Genomic DNA, 16732 nt, shown 5'->3' with positions numbered 1-16732 from the left:
AATTATATATTAACAATTCCCCAGGTCACTATTTCTGATAAACTTGGTGTTTCTAAACTTTATTTAAAAAAAAAAAAACAGTATTAAAATTTCCTTCCTTGGCAGAAATGCTAGTGTCTATTTCTGATGAATTTGATGTTTCTAAATGATTTATTAAAGTTATGACTACTAACCAGTGTTGGGGTCAAATACATTTGATTAAATACTAATACTTTAATTCTAAATTCTTAAATACAAACATATGTTATCAGAGTTTTCCAAATACAAATGCAAATACAATCATTGAATTTAAAAAAAATACAAATAATTTTAACTTTCATTTTTGATTTATTTAAAACTAATTATCAACTTTAATCAACTGTATTTATTAAATCTTATTATATGAATTTTTCTAATATATCTTAACTAATATATTATTATCTTGTTTATCTTCTCTTTTTCTTTCATACAAGTAAAATATTATTTTATTATTTTAAGGAAAATTTTAAAAAACCTCAATATCTCAAAAAATTACCTAATAAGAAATTAAAATGTTTCTCTGTTATTGTATTTTTATTACCACTATTCTACTAACCAGTAAACTAGTCTAACAATAATTACAAACTACTTGGACCTCTGGTGTTGAGCTAGTTCACCCATAAGTCACTTTATATAAAAATATGTTTTGTTAGAAACGCAGGCATGGTCCTCATCCACTTGTAATTGAAATAACCACTTGAACAATTACTGAAACTTTTCAATTAAAATAGAAGAATTTGACAACAATGATATGATAATGGTAAAACAAAATAGAAGAATGAAAACAAGTCTTAAGAATTTGATAGAATTTTACTTATTTAGGATTTTCAAAATATAAATACATTGAATGTAATTTTAATGATGTTAAACGAAAAACTTTTTTTAAAGTAACAACAGTGATTGTCTCACTTTTCAAGTTTTTTTGCTTTATTTTCAACTAAATTCAACTACCTTAGGCTCTACAGTTTATGACTTTACTACAGTCAAAGAAACTAATTTAACTTTTTTTTCAACTTTAATTTTATTCACAACTCTCTCAGTTTTAAACTCAAAAGCACAAACATTGTTTAAAAGATGAAGACATACCCAGTGAAAAAGCGCACATGGGATACGCGTGGATTTTTTCCACATGTAACCCATGTGGGGATTATTATTTTGTCCCATGTGGGTTTCATATGGTAAATCCCACATGGATTCCATATGGTAAATCCCATATGGGATACGCGTGGGTTTTTACCATATGTAACCCATATGGGGATTATTATTTTGTCCCATGTGGGTTTCATATGGTAAATCCCACATGGGTTTTATGTGGTAAATCCTACATGGGATATAGGTGGAAAATACTACATGTTATAGATCTTAAATGCCACATATTTTAATCCAAATGGTATAAAAGTAGTCAATACTAGACAAATGAAAGTCCGAATGCTTCTATGATAATTTTTAAAATTCTTTTAATTTAAAAATTACTTAAATTAAGTAATTTAAAATTAATCATCAAAGCTTTCAGAGAGGCTTAACTTAATCTGGTATTTGCTACTTTATCCCATTTGGTATTCAAAACGTGTAGCATTTTTGATCTTTTACATGTGATGTTTTCCACCTATAACCTATGTGGGATTTACCTTAAACTATTATGACGAAATTTTATAAAATTAAAAAACGTGTTGCAAAATGAATTTATTTAAAAATAAATGCTATTAATCAATACATCCAAAACGAATATTAAAAATATTATTTTTTCTTTTGCGATTTACACGCCGTTTTTTATCAATTGAATTAATTAAATCGCTTCGGCTTGTATAATACCAAGGTTTTTAGTATCTTCTAACTTTCTTCAAACATTTTCTAAAAAAAAAAATATAAATACAAATATATATAAATATATATACATATATATATATATATATATATATATATATATATATATATATATATATATATATATATATATATATATATATATATATATATATATATATATATATATATATATATATATATAGAAAGAGAGACAGAGAGACAGAGACAGAGACAGAGAGAGAGAGAGAGAGAGAGAGAGAGAGAGAGAGAGAGAGAGAGAGAGAGAGAGAGAGAGAGAAATATAAATTAGGAAAATTATTAGTCGAGAAATATTAAATATTAGCCAGTTTGAAGTCATTAATAACTACAATATTTCACAAATAATTATTTCATAATTTATTACTTACAATGACTAACGTATTATGCGTAATTGAACACATATCATGCGTAATGAGCTTGAACCCATGAGGAGAATCCTGAAAAAAAGTGATCAATAAGGATAAGTAGTTAAACAAAAAAACAAAAACAAAAATGTAAAAACCTACTTTTTCAATGATGTAGACTTCTATAATAACAGGCCTTGACATCGCGCAAAATGCCGTAAAAACTGAAGGCCGATTAAACTTTCACTTTTACTTATATTGATATATTTTTATATTAGGTAGGGTGTAATGGCAGTCTATGTTTTCTAATAATAATCTCTAGTAAAAACGGAAATATAAAAAGAAAACCAAAAAATTGTTGAAAGATAATCATGTTTTTCGTATTTCAAATTTCATTAAGAATATTTATGTAATATTAAATAGTATCAATAACAAGCAGAACCATAACAAAGTATATATCTATATATTAGAAAGATAACTGTATTTTTAATTTTTTTTGCTAAAAATGGTAACAATAAAAATCACCAACAATAAAAAATACCAACAAAAGTTGATTCAAGCAAAAAAAAAGTTTTATCAATATATCTCAACTGGGTTAAAGTCCTTATACTTGGCAACTTGTAGTCAATACACAAACAATCATATAAACATCGTAGCATAGCAAAATACTCATATGCTCTACATATAATATCTGAAGTATATAAAACTTCACCAACATTAACTTTTCTCATAGCATTAAGGTGTTCGAATAGAATATTTGACAGAAGCGAACTTTCTTTATTTTTTAAAAAGCTAACTGCTTCAAATAAAGCTGATTTTGTTTTTATTAACTTTAATTTGTTTACAGCTAAATATGAAATATTACAAGTTGTGCCATTATGGTTAGCTACAAATAAATAATCATTGAAAATTACTAAAATAAATAATGGAACACCAAGTTTGTACATTTTTGATTGTATGTACAAACTTTTTTTATTAAGCTGGAAAACAATAACATTGTTATTATCACTTAACAAAGATTGAATATCGTCAAATATAAGTTCATCCTCTTTAAGAAAATCATTTAACTCATCTGGTAAAATGCTTTGAAAACCGCTTGAAGTTACATTTTTTCTAACTTTACTTGCTGGTGTGGCTAAACAACTAGGCGGAATATTTTAAAAACAGATGGTGGGTTTAAAGGTCTTTGCTTCCCATATTTGCTTTCAAAAGGTGCTTCATTTGGCCAATGCAGTTGACATAATGCTATATAGTCTGTAACAATAAAACCAGTTCTTGGGATAGCTTCACTACATCTTTTTCTCTCCTCTAGATTCTTCGGGAATTTATAAATTGATGTTTTTGTCGTAGTTGAGTATTGATATTTTTGTTGTAGTTGTAATTGATATTGTAGTTGTAGTTGAATAAATTGATATTTTTGTTGTAGTTGAGATAGTTCGACTTGCAAAGAGATACACAGTATTTTAAAGGCATTTTTAAGGCATTTTAATTATTAAAAAAAATTATCCTTAGTTTGACAATACTATTACCTTACAATGTTAACGCCTTTGAACCTTACAATGTTATCGTCTTGATGTTGGGCTATCTAATTTATAAACCAATCACATTTTAAAGATTTATTAAAAAAGCGCGAACACAAACTTTCGTCTAATGTTAAAAGATGAAAATGTAAACAAAGTATTAGGAATTGGCCTTCAGTTTAACAACTTTGTTGCGCGATGTCAAGGCCTTTTATTATAGAAGGCCGCGGTCACACATAATAAACACATAATAAACAAACATAATAACAAATAATAAACATAAAAAACACATAATAAACAAATATCTAAATTTCTATAAGTAAATTTATTCTTTGATCATTGCCTTCATATCCTATCTTATTTTCATATCATAACCTATTATGGAATTATTTATATAACATATCACAACAATATTATTAAATTTGTGATGTTCAAATATCATATGAACATTCTCTAACATGTTCATATGACTGAGTTTGGTAAAGGGTGAAGTTGTTCAATAAACCGGGTCATCATCTGACATTATTATGCATAGATGACCCTACGATTTAGGTAAAATAAGTAATCAATTTGCCATATTTCTCTTTAGAAAGTGTAAGAAAAAAGCATTGTTATGCTGAGAACCTACCTATTGAGCAAGCTTTGACCACCTCTTTTATAAATTTGAGAGACAGAAGTGGAAGTGCGAATCGCAAAAGAACTAATAACAATGCTCTAAACTGATTTTAACTTTGTAGACTAACATTAATATAGTATTTAGTAATAATAAATGAAGTTGTCATGATTTTTATAATTTGTATTTATTTCCACTAATTATTAGTTGTCAGTCTCCATTTTTTAAAATGAATTAAAAAACTATTTATTTATAGTACAATAATAATACATAAATACTAGTTTCCTAATGCTATTATCATCACAATGCTAATGGTATTCGTTTTAAAGTGAAATTTTGTATCAATTTTATTGTTTTAATGTTATATTTATATATATATATATATATATATATATATATATATATATATATATATATATAAATATATATATATATTTATATATATATATATATATATATATATATATATATATATATATATATATATATATATATATATATATGTATATATATATATATATATATATATATATATATATATATATATATATATATATACATATATATATATATATATATATATTATATATATATATATATATATTATATATATATATATAAATATATAAATATGTGTATATATATATATATATATATATATATATATATATATATATATATATATATATATATATATATATATATATATATATATATATATATATATATATTATTTTTACTTTATTTACAACAACATTTGATATACAACAAACCCCTACAAAGCTTACAATAATTCAGTTAAAATTCAATCTGAGTTATTGAAACGTAATAAATTTAACATCAATAGAAAAGTAAAGCTGTCATCATTTAAAGTATAAAGGGTGTTGTCAAAATATGTTGATAGTAAAATTAAGTTACTAATAAAATCACGTTCAACAATGATAAACATTCTTACTGTAGTAAAATATAGTACTAACTGATAAATTTGAACAAATAAATATAAAATTAACAAAAACAATGAATAAATAAGAACATTAACTTGAACTTTAACTAAATCTTGAATTTGAATTATTTGGTACTAATTTGTTCAAGCATAACCTTAAAAAATAAGTTTTTATAACAAATTATATGTATAACTTGTTATACATATAGTTAACTATCAGGAGTTATATGTATAACTATATGCATTTTAAAGCATATTATTTTATTTAAACATTACTTAGATCATATTACTTTGAAAACTGAACCAAGAGGCTTTATTCTCAATAACACTGTGGTACTCCAGTGTTATTGAGAATAAAGCCTCTGGGTTCAGTTTTCTGTGGTACTGTGGGACACTGCAGTGTCCCATACATGCAAGATTGGTTTTTGACAACATTTCAACTAACATCAGTTAATTGTTTGCAAATAATTTACTCAAGATCTATATTCAAATAACTATTATATTATCCTAATAATACGTCTATTTGCACAAATCTTAATCTTATTTCTATAAAGAAAGATAAAAATTATTCGTGGTACTTACATACTTGCTTGCCATTCTCTTTATTAATATAAAATATTTTCACACAATATTAACGCAACGCAATGCAATGTTGATTTAAAATTTTTTTTTTTAGTTTCCAGCTTTTAAAATAATTCCCATGCAAATCCCACAGGAAACCCACGTGGGATTTCCCATGTGTGTAAATACCATATGTTTCCCACATGTAACCCATGTGGGATTACCCACATGGGTTTAAGGTGACAAATTTCCATACGGATACCACATGGGAAAATCCGTCCCACATAAATCCCATCAATCCCACACGGAACCCACGCGGAACCCATGTGGGACGCGGTTTTATTTTTCACTGGGTATAGTAGGCAGGTAGATTTAAACTACAAACCTATATTTTAATTTCATGTATTGCTCTTCAATATTTGATTTTATGGTGTATATCTTATATGATATGACATATATCAGATCAAATCTTAGAAAGTAAAAATGTTCAAGTATTTTTTTAATATGTGAAGCTTTCCACCTGCCAAAATCTTCTGCCACCTTCCACTTTTATACTTTAATTTTGCTGTCTTATAATGTTTAAAAAGTAAAACATTTTTTGTATATATTATTTACTCATTAGATTGCTGTAAGGTTGTAGACTTTGCATTTATGATTTCTAATAAAAAATTTTTGTTTCATTTTATGATGCCTTAGCAGTTACTTCATCTTGTATAACTTTAATAAGGTGTTTTAAGTATATATAACTGAATGTAATGGTAAATTCATCACTTTATCAAATTTATCACTAAATTTTATGTAACATTCCATTAATGAAGGTATAAATGTTTGACAATCGTGACAATCAAGCCTTAGCAATAAAATCATTCACATTTCTTTGATGTTTCAAAAAGCATGTCAGACTGACATGCATTTTTGACATAACACATTCATCGAAAAAATAAATAAAAATTTAATAAGGTGTTTTAAGTATACCTAACTGTCTTATAACAGAGCGACTCTTTTTATTAAGAATTACAAATAGCAGTTGCATAAGAGAAAAAGAAAACCAAAGGGTCAAGTGAAACTGATAGGAACGAAGACTTTTTCCAATATGAGCAACAACAATGGCATTATGTTCATCAAGAAAAAAAAATGTGCGATCTAACAAAAAAGGAAGGGAAAAGATGAAGTTTATCGAGCAAGATAACAACTACCAAACAACTTAAAAGATTAAAAATTATATGAATCAGGAAAGCAAGATGAAGGAAGCGAATTCCAAAGAGCTGATATTTGACAAAAAAAACTGAAGGAATAAGGGTTTTTTGAGCAATTGTCACAGTAAAAGAATGAGAATTAATTTAATGACGAGTAACACGAGAATGAATTTTAGTAGATAGCATAAGAAACGCTAGCTCTTTAGAGCAGTGTCTGCTATAGTATTTGTAGAAAAGAGAAAGAGAAGCAACGTAAGACGATGTGATAATGATTGGAGGCTGGCTGCAAGAGCAGGTCAAACTATGTTCACAATGAATTTTTGCACCTTGTCTAAAAGAGAAAGGACACCATTGGAAGATGCACCCCAGATATGGCTACAGTAATCCATACAAGGACGGATTTGAGATTTATAGAGACAAAGATTAGAATCCGGAGTAAAAAAGTGTCAAGCATGATAAAGAGATGCAACCATAGCAGATGCTAATTTTGCAATGGATTTGAGATATCGTCTCCATGAAAGATTGGATTTTTTTTTGCTGTAGCAGAAGTTAGATTCTTTTCAAGCTCAAATGCACCCACCATGCAATCAGATAGTGTTGGCTTCTTATCTAGAAAAGAATTAATGGTAGTATCATCAGCATTTGATAAAGTTTAGCATGCTAAACTTTATCAAATGGTTTAGAAATGTCGAGAACAAAAACCTTAGCCTCTCCACCTCTGTCTAATGTACGAAAAAACTTATCAGCAAATCAGCTGTAGAACAAGAAGATCTAAATCCATATTTATGAACAGAAAGTAAGTTTTTAGATTCAAGATGAGAGAATAAGTGTTCATTAATTAAAGATGCAAAAATCTTACGTATGATAGGAAAAAGATTTCTGGGTCTGTTGTTGAACAATTCATATTGCTCTCCAGAATTTTTGAAAATAGGGATAGCAGATGCTGCTTTCCATCATGCTGGAAAACAATATTCAGATAAGCACTTGTTAAAGAGTTTTGAAGATATAGACGACAGCTCCAGAGAACACTTTTGCAAGACTACAACAGGTATGTTGTCTAGACCACAAGCTGTAGAAGATTCTAGGCAGGAAATCACTATAGATACAATAGCTGGAGTAATACAAATGTCAAGCAATGGATCAAATTGTTTGTTGGCAATATCAAGTAGAATGCAACTAGTGGAGTCAAGAGATGATATCGATAAAACATTTATAGAAATCAATTCAGCTTTGTCTTTAGGTGAGGTGACAAAATCTGAACCATACAAGAGAGGTGGAATAACAGATTTGCCCTTACTATTGATACTGTTAAAAATTCTCTAGAAGTCACGAGAGCCTAATTTTTGAGATAAAATTTAATATTTCATGACCAGGGAATAGCGGACTTTGGGGTTAGACAAACCTTTTTACAATAGTTTTAAGCAATAGTAAACAGACCCCTGCTTTCTGGAAATAGCAATAGGAAATTGCAACAGAACAATGTGAGGAAAATGTGGAAGAGTGAGGCTTGACATGGAATCATTGGAAAGTAATAAAAAATTCTATGCCAGCTTAAATCTAAAAAGTTATGTAAGAAGAATATTTATTACCAGTAATATGTATGTATGTATATATATATATATATATATATATATATATATATATATATATATATATATATATATATATATATATATATATATATATAAATATATATATATATATATATATATATATATATATATATATATATATATATATATATATATATATATATATACATACATATTTTTGGAGGCTTTTTGCCTGCAAAAAGGTGATTTGCCTATGCGTTCAGCAATTTTGCGCTACGCAAAAACTTTTATCTTATAAAATATTTAAATTATCTTTTGATGTCCTTAACGTGACGTTTATTCAGAAGAAATGAAGTCGTAAGTAAAAAGCATTTAACCGCAATTTTAAACTAAAAAATTTTTTGTTAAAGAAACAGTTTGTTTAATAATTTTTTTTGTTGTTGTTAAAAATTAGTTAAAAAAATTAAAGTGTTTTAAGTTTTATCTTAAGGAATTAAATATATAAATTCCTTTTTAAATATAAAAATTATTTTTTGTTATAATAGTTTAGAAAATAAACGATTTATTTTGATATAAATATTTTATGAATAAGATATTTTGTTTATTGTTAATTCAATAACATAAAGTTTTAATGACATTCATTTAATTTATGAGATAAATTATGATCACAAATACATTATCGGTAACTAATAAATGATAAAAAAAACTCTTTATTGTTTAAAAACATAACTAAAAAGAGTTCACAAAATAAATAAGAAAAAATTTGTTAACAGTTACTAGCGTTACACAGCGAAACCTTGTAACATGGCCTGAGATATATATATATATATATATATATATATATATATATATATATATATATATATATATATATATATATAAATATATATATATATATATATATACGCTTCTAAACACAAACCTTGGCGAACAAGGCTGCTGCACAAAACAACAGGGACAAGGTGGGTATCAAACTTGGAACCTCTCGCTTATGAAGTGAGCGCTCTTCCACTACCCAACTGCCACATTAAAAACTTGAAAAACTGACTGCACATCAAACTTTTTATAACACATTAGCTAAACTAGGTGGTTTTTTTATTTTATTTATAAGTTTATTTAATGAAAGTGTTGTTGTTGTTTTGTTGTTGCTGTGAGTGGGATGTTAATTTTTTTTTAGTATATATACATATATATATATATATATATTTATACCTAGGCAGGAAGTGAAAGATTTAGCTCTCGCTATCGCCCACACTCATCTAAAGTGATTTAGGGGAACGATTTACAGCTCTTGCAATAGTAGTTTTTTTTTTAGAAGCATACACTACTTTTTTATTTCTCTAATAATAGAATTAAAAACTCTTGTGAAAATGTATTAGTGGCGGGTGTTTCTTTTTATTATAGGTAATTAAACAAGCATTTTAAAGATTAATTCAAAGTCTGTAATTGATACAAAGATACATTGTAGAATGTATCTTTGCTCCACAACAGTAATTTTAACCAAAATCACGCATGGACAAAAAAAATTAACAAACAAAACATGCAAACATTAGTCATTTTTGCTGTGACTGTTATAAGTAATATATATTTCAATACTAATTATTTTATATACACGTTTGATTAATAAATAAATATTATATAGTTAAAATATTATATTAAAAATAAGAAAGATATAACATCAAATTTTCACCAACAAGTTTAGTTGTAACACTTCAACTTGATAATAATGCAGGCCTTGGCGGGAAGTGAGAGTTTTAGCTCTTGCTTTTGCCTACACTCTCCAAAAACGGTTTACAGGAGCAATTTACAGCTCTCGCAAAAGTTTTTTTTTTTTCTCTCAAAAGTTTAATTATCATTCTAACTTAAATGAAAAATGCAAAGTCAAAAAAATTTAATTCCTTGGATATAAAACAGGCACGGTTCCTGTTATGCATATATTATTGTAACATTAACGTTACAAACATATTCTTGTAACAAGTATAAATCCAAATTATGTATTTAATAAGCAACTTTTATATAAATAAACAGATAGCTTGTGCAAAAATCAAAAGCCCTTGAAAAAAGCAGTTTAGAGAAGAAGCTGGCATGGCTTACCATGTTTGTTTTAGGAGAGCTTTTCTCTGCACTCACATTCAATCACAATAAAATCAAAATAGTTATTTGACTTTAAAACAATACCACACACCCATTTATTGACAGCCTTCTCATGTTGCTTCTTGTGTTACACTTTTGCTGTGATTTATGTCTAAAAAAATTGTTGTTAGTTAATTCCGCGTTTACGTTCGGTGACCGGCAGATATTTATATGGCGCATGCGTTTTATGTAGATTTTTACTTTGGTGCTCAATTATTACCTTAAACCATGGCCGTCTGTACTAATAGGCCTCGTAAACGCGTTATTAGGGGCCTGGGACTGGGGGCCATCAAAAGACAACACTAACTAAAGAAAAGTTTGTAATTGCATGAACTTTTGCTCGTAAAAAAACATTTACATTTAGTATGCATGAACTATAGCTAACTTTTTTTATCTTACTAAATAAATAAGACCAATTTATAAATAACAAATTGACACAAAAATAAAAAAAGCAATCCCTAGCTATAAAGCTTTATCTACAAAAACTAAACCTAGTAAAATATTTCTTAGCTAAGGTCCTAAAGATCATACAAAATCGCATAATCATTGATTGAACATATGCATAGAAAGTATAGGAAATATATCAAGGTGGCTACACTCAAAAAAAAACCTAGGTATATTTTAAAGTGCAAAAACATAAATAGAATATTTTTAGTCATAGTGTAAGTAACAGCAAGATTGTAACAATTTTTACAAAAACTCCCAAGCTATAAATTAAAGTTATATTTTTTACCAAAATCACATAAAAAGTAGAAAAAACACAAAACATATATGTAACATAAAAGTGGTAAAAAATCAATAGGTTTACTTTAAAAGTTTCAAAATCTTTTGTCGTGGCTCTTTAGAAGACCTTGGTGCATATAAATTAACATAGCTTTTAAAATGTTTGAAAGTGAAATAGCATGTTTTCTTTCCATATTAAAGTTAAAAGACTCTGATATCAACATTAGTACATTGCAGAGTGACTTTCAGCAGACTTTACTAACAATTTCATGAAATAATATATAAGAGAAAATAGTCCACTGACAAACATTGTCATTTGGTATCTTCAAACCTCTGCGATTTATTTCTGCAGTATAATCACTAAATTCTCCATATTAAAATTTAGTTTCTTCTTGCTCTTCCACTTCATTTCGCACAATATATCCAGCAATATATACTAATCCTGCTTTTGTATCTATTTGCAAACTCTTTTCTGACTCAGGCAAATTGTCAAATATAGCAATAGCATTTCTGCTAAGAAAGTATCCACATTTTTGGCAGTTATGTCCACTTTCTGCAGCTAAAGAATCAATATCTATGCCAAAATAGAGACTTTTTTGCTCTTTGAAGTTTAATTTTTTCAATGACATTTTGTTCATTGATAAAATATGTGCCTCCAGATTCTAGTCGAAGTTTTACAAACATTTTTTCTTGTGGGTCAGTTGTAAATTTTCCCAGTATTACATATTTAAAAGAATGTTGTAACAAAAATTTAGTAATTGCTACTAAACCACAACACGTATTAGCTAAACCTGCACCTGTATCACTGGTCAACTAAAATTGTCTGTTTCCTTGTTTGCGGGACATTTTTTCTGCCATTGTTGCAAGAGAAAGTAAAAATGCCAGTCTTGCATCTTCTGAAGTTGATATAACTGCTCTTTCTGGATCTTTATATCGAAAATCAGCATAAGATCTTTTTGTATTGACAATTTTCCAGAATCTTACAAATATTTCAATAAAAGTAATGGTATCGTCTGCTTCTTTTATACTACTGTTGGATTTTAGAGCAGTTGCAGTTTCATTATTAAAAGGCTTGTAGGCAAGTAGACACTTTTTGTCTCTCAATAGGTTTTGGTGCAACAGACACACTTGTAAGTTTAGACAATTTTACAATGCTATTTCCTTCGAGTTTGAACAAGCTTAAGATACTAGGCCAGCATGCATATTTCGTTTTCCCGTCATATTCATAACGTAACTTTTGACTTTTTTCTGTGATCCAGTTACTACGAACAGATTTAAGTAAATGCACAGAGTCATATAACAAGAATATATTGTCTTTAGTCAACCATGGATTAACACAATCAAACTTTTTAAATAGTACTTGGTTTACTCGATTATTGTCGCATTTAGGGCTACAGGTACCCCTCCAGCGCTCTTTATTCCTTCTAAGACAAGTTGAGTTAGTTCGAAAAGAAATTCAGAATCAAGCTCACAAATTGGTAAATTTTTGCACAGTTATTGCGGCCCCCCATAAAGTGACACTAACATAAAACTTAAAAAAGTTGTTGCTAATGAGTCTGGTTTATTTACTGCTTTACCAAAGACTGAGTCAGCATGATAAGTAAGCGATGATTTAACATAGACTTCATCAGTTAAAAGTATACACTTTTTTTGCATTTCATTGTCAAGCTTTGAAAAAAACGGAGTTTAAAAACTCTATGTTGTCCGTTGCATTCAGTTTCGAAGCTAGCTTTGTTAAGAGGGAAATAAGTGGAAAATCTTTCCTTATTCTTTCATATAATGATCTTGAAATCGCATAATAATCAAATGCTCTAACAATAGTTTCTGTGCTGTATTTATTCTCCCCAATTGTAGTAGAGCTCATGCCACGGATGAGCTGCAAAAGATTCATATTTTTTCTGCCTTTTGTTGAGTTACTCAAAAAATTAACAGCTTCTTTAATTTCGAGTAAGAATCAATTATGAAAATCCTATTTTAAGATGGAGATGCAATTTTATACTTAACTCCACAAAAGTATTCCTCAAAAGTAAGATCATTCTTAATCTTAAGCATAAATCTGACAATCGAAGAGTTTTCTTCAAAGTCTGTTGACTGAATTACTGAAGCAAATGTTTACCAGCAAAATACCAAGTTACTCAACTACACCGAAATCGATTTCTTTATTTTGTAGCTTCTGATGTAATGATTTAAAACATGAAATCTTAACAGCAGCTAAAAACATATCAAGTTCATCGGCTATAATGTTTTGGAGAGATGAAGATGCTTTAAAAGTTGTTCTTAATGGTGGTAAAAAAGTAGGTATCAAACTAGGCTTGACACATGCGAAAACTGATGGAGGATCGCGAGGCCTTTTATGGCCAAATTTGGTAACTGTTGGACATCCAGGTGGAAAGTGTCTTTCGCAAACAAGTGTATCCGGGCTGTCAGGTACATTATCTCGTGAAATGGCATTTATCCAACGATTATATTCTTCTTTTTCAGAAGGAAGCCGAAAAATTTTTTCTTTATTTTGCTTATTGTAATTACCATTACAGTTGGTCACGCAACATTTTTTAGGCATTTTAGATTCAAACAAGATAATGTTTTACTTAATTTGAAAATTAACCAAGATGTCGCTTGAACTTACAAGATAAGCTTAAGGGTATTAGATTAGCCCCCAGCCCCAGGTCCCGATTAACGCGTTTACGAGGCCTGTTAGTACAGACGACCATGCTTTTAACCCTTCGACAATATAAACTGAAAGACACGTTTTACCGTAAGTTTACGGCGAAAATAGCTTGATGTAGTTAACACTTTCGAAAGTTTTAATATTTCTTATGTATAAGTGAAAAATTTTTAAAAACACAGAAAATAAAAAAATCTGCACCCTACATCACCAAATTTTCTAAAATTTGGCACAAATGTTTAGAGACATTACCTAGGAAAGACTGTAAATTTCTTTTATAAAATTCTTATCCGTTTTGGATTTATTGCAACTTGAAGTTTGTTTCATTTTAACTGAAAAATGAGGGGGGAAAAGTACCAAAAATATTTCCGTTTAATATTTCCCTGATATGACGCTTTTAGTTATGCTGCGATTCTGAAACTTGGTACCAAACATAGGAGCTTAAAACCTGTTAATTCCAAAAGCTTTAGTTTTGAATCTCGCAAAGCAAAGCATGGTATTTTATTCTGAATTCATAAAATGTACCTAATAATGACAATAAAAAAGGAAATCGACAAATCGCAACCTTAGAATTATCTTTTTTTAAGTCCAATTTCACTATATTAATGTTTTGTAAAATGCAATATCACCAACAGCCATGTATGAATACATGGAAATGATATAACTGGCTTTTTCAGCAGATAAAAGCTGATAGATACGGCGTTAATTTTTGTTCAAAAATCTCCCGATTGCCAGTTAGCGCTTTTTCACACTTTTAGTGATAGTAAGTGGAAACCATGTAAAATTAACAGTACAATTTTAATAGGCCAATCAATATCAAAAGTTTTTGCGAGTGGTTTTCATTGGTACATACATTTTGCGCTAAACTTGAATTTTATTTATAAGAAAACAAAGCGTATGTTTATGTACCTCATCCCAGCAACAATTTTAATTATATCTTGAGATTACACTTTCACATTGATGTTGATACTTTAAATATCAAATTGATATTTGAAGATAAAATATTACAGAGATTTGACACTCCAAATATAATTGTACTTCTGAATAAAAATTATTAAAAAACTAATCTATATGTAAAATAATTTTTTAAACTTAAAATTTTGTAAAACACCAAAATCAAGCAAACTCCTAAAAAAATTAAAGAAATTATGAAATATAAGTAATGTAATTAGTAAATAAAATAAAGGGAAAATTCTTCTTAGAAAATGCTGCTATAAAAATTATTTTAAATTGTAGTTTGTAGTTAAATTTACTTTTGATTTCATTGCAGGAAAGTAAGTCGTCAAGTACAGCCTACCAATACCTAAAAAACAAAAATAAAAAATTACTACTGTTCTATCAATTTATCATACATGTTCGATTTTTATTCAATTTGTAAATTCTATTTCATAAATCTACACGCAGTGTAATTTGCATAGGTTGTTTAACAGCCTAGCTTTAGATATATTGTATTAAATAATAATATAGGATTAAATAGCTAACCTTAACTAAATATTAAACCAATAGAATAATTTATTCTTAAGCCGTTATAATAACTTAACCTTTAACCAATACAACTACTATAGAAATCTACAGCTTAATTTATTCAAAAACAAAAAAGCGTAACATTTAGAAAGGTGTCATCTTATTGACATTTTTATAACAGGTAATATTTATAAAAACTAATAGAAATAAAATTTTTTCATTTTTTGAATATGTGATCTTTTTATAAAGATTTTATAAAAATATCTTGAAATGATATAAATAAAATCCAAATCTAAAAAATATATGTCAATTAATTTGAACAAATATAATTTCTGAAATCGAGATAAAATTAAATTGCAAAATGATTTTCAGAAATAAATTAAAACTGAAAACTTTGTTGTTTGTACATTATTTTTGAAGTGTGCCAGCACAAATTTTTTAATAAAAAGCCATAAAACTAAGCAGCCTAGCAAATCATTACATCTGTGATACCTATTTTGAAATTCACAATTCACAATTCACAATTCTTGCTTCTTTAAGAACGAAGAAATTGAAATAACACTTTCAAAATTTCACTACTATATCGCAGCAGATACTCCAAATGCAGGCTGACATTCTTTATGTTTGTGCCACAGGTATTCCAATAAATGTAATTCCAAATTAAAATCCACAAGTTCTTACTCTGTTGAATGTGCTATCCATGCTTCATATCTGACTGAGCTCGTTAATAATATGGCTATTGATCTGAAATCTTTTTTGAATCAATTCATTGAGTCAATCAGTAAAAGGTTACATAATTTATTCACTGATTTTGAGAAACCTGTTAAATCCATTTACAAAAACACAAAGTTCGAAATACGAATTAATACGCTTGTCTGCAACATATGATATCATCTGTCTCCAAGAGATTTGGTTACTCAACACTGAACTTAGTTTCTTGAACAACATTGTACCACAAGATCACTGCTTTGTCTCCCAAAGTTCTCTATACAATGTTAATAACTTTGAAATAATTCAGTCTACTAGTTTATCTAGTTATTTAGCGTTTGATATCTCGTTTAAAATCGAAATATCTTCTTCTTCTACTGCTCACCCTACTTTGACAATATTTCCTGAAATAAATTTTAATGCTTTGTCGACCATTACAATAAAGG

General features: G+C 27.9%; 1 long non-coding RNA gene across 1 annotated transcript; it reads right to left on the bottom strand.

The window, feature by feature from the left end:
* Positions 1-1686: 1686 nt before the first annotated feature.
* LOC136075063 (uncharacterized) lies at positions 1687-6161 on the bottom strand. Its single transcript, XR_010635658.1, has 3 exons — positions 5866-6161; positions 2232-2300; positions 1687-1869 (listed from the first exon to the last, which is right to left on the bottom strand). It is a non-coding gene; the product is annotated as an uncharacterized LOC136075063 (long non-coding RNA).
* Positions 6162-16732: the final 10571 nt, after the last annotated feature.

Source organism: Hydra vulgaris, chromosome 01 (assembly GCF_038396675.1).
Source record: "Hydra vulgaris chromosome 01, alternate assembly HydraT2T_AEP".
Lineage (NCBI taxonomy): Eukaryota > Metazoa > Cnidaria > Hydrozoa > Anthoathecata > Hydridae > Hydra > Hydra vulgaris.
Note: the sequence above shows the minus strand (reverse complement) of the source record. Positions and strands in the feature narration are given on the sequence as shown.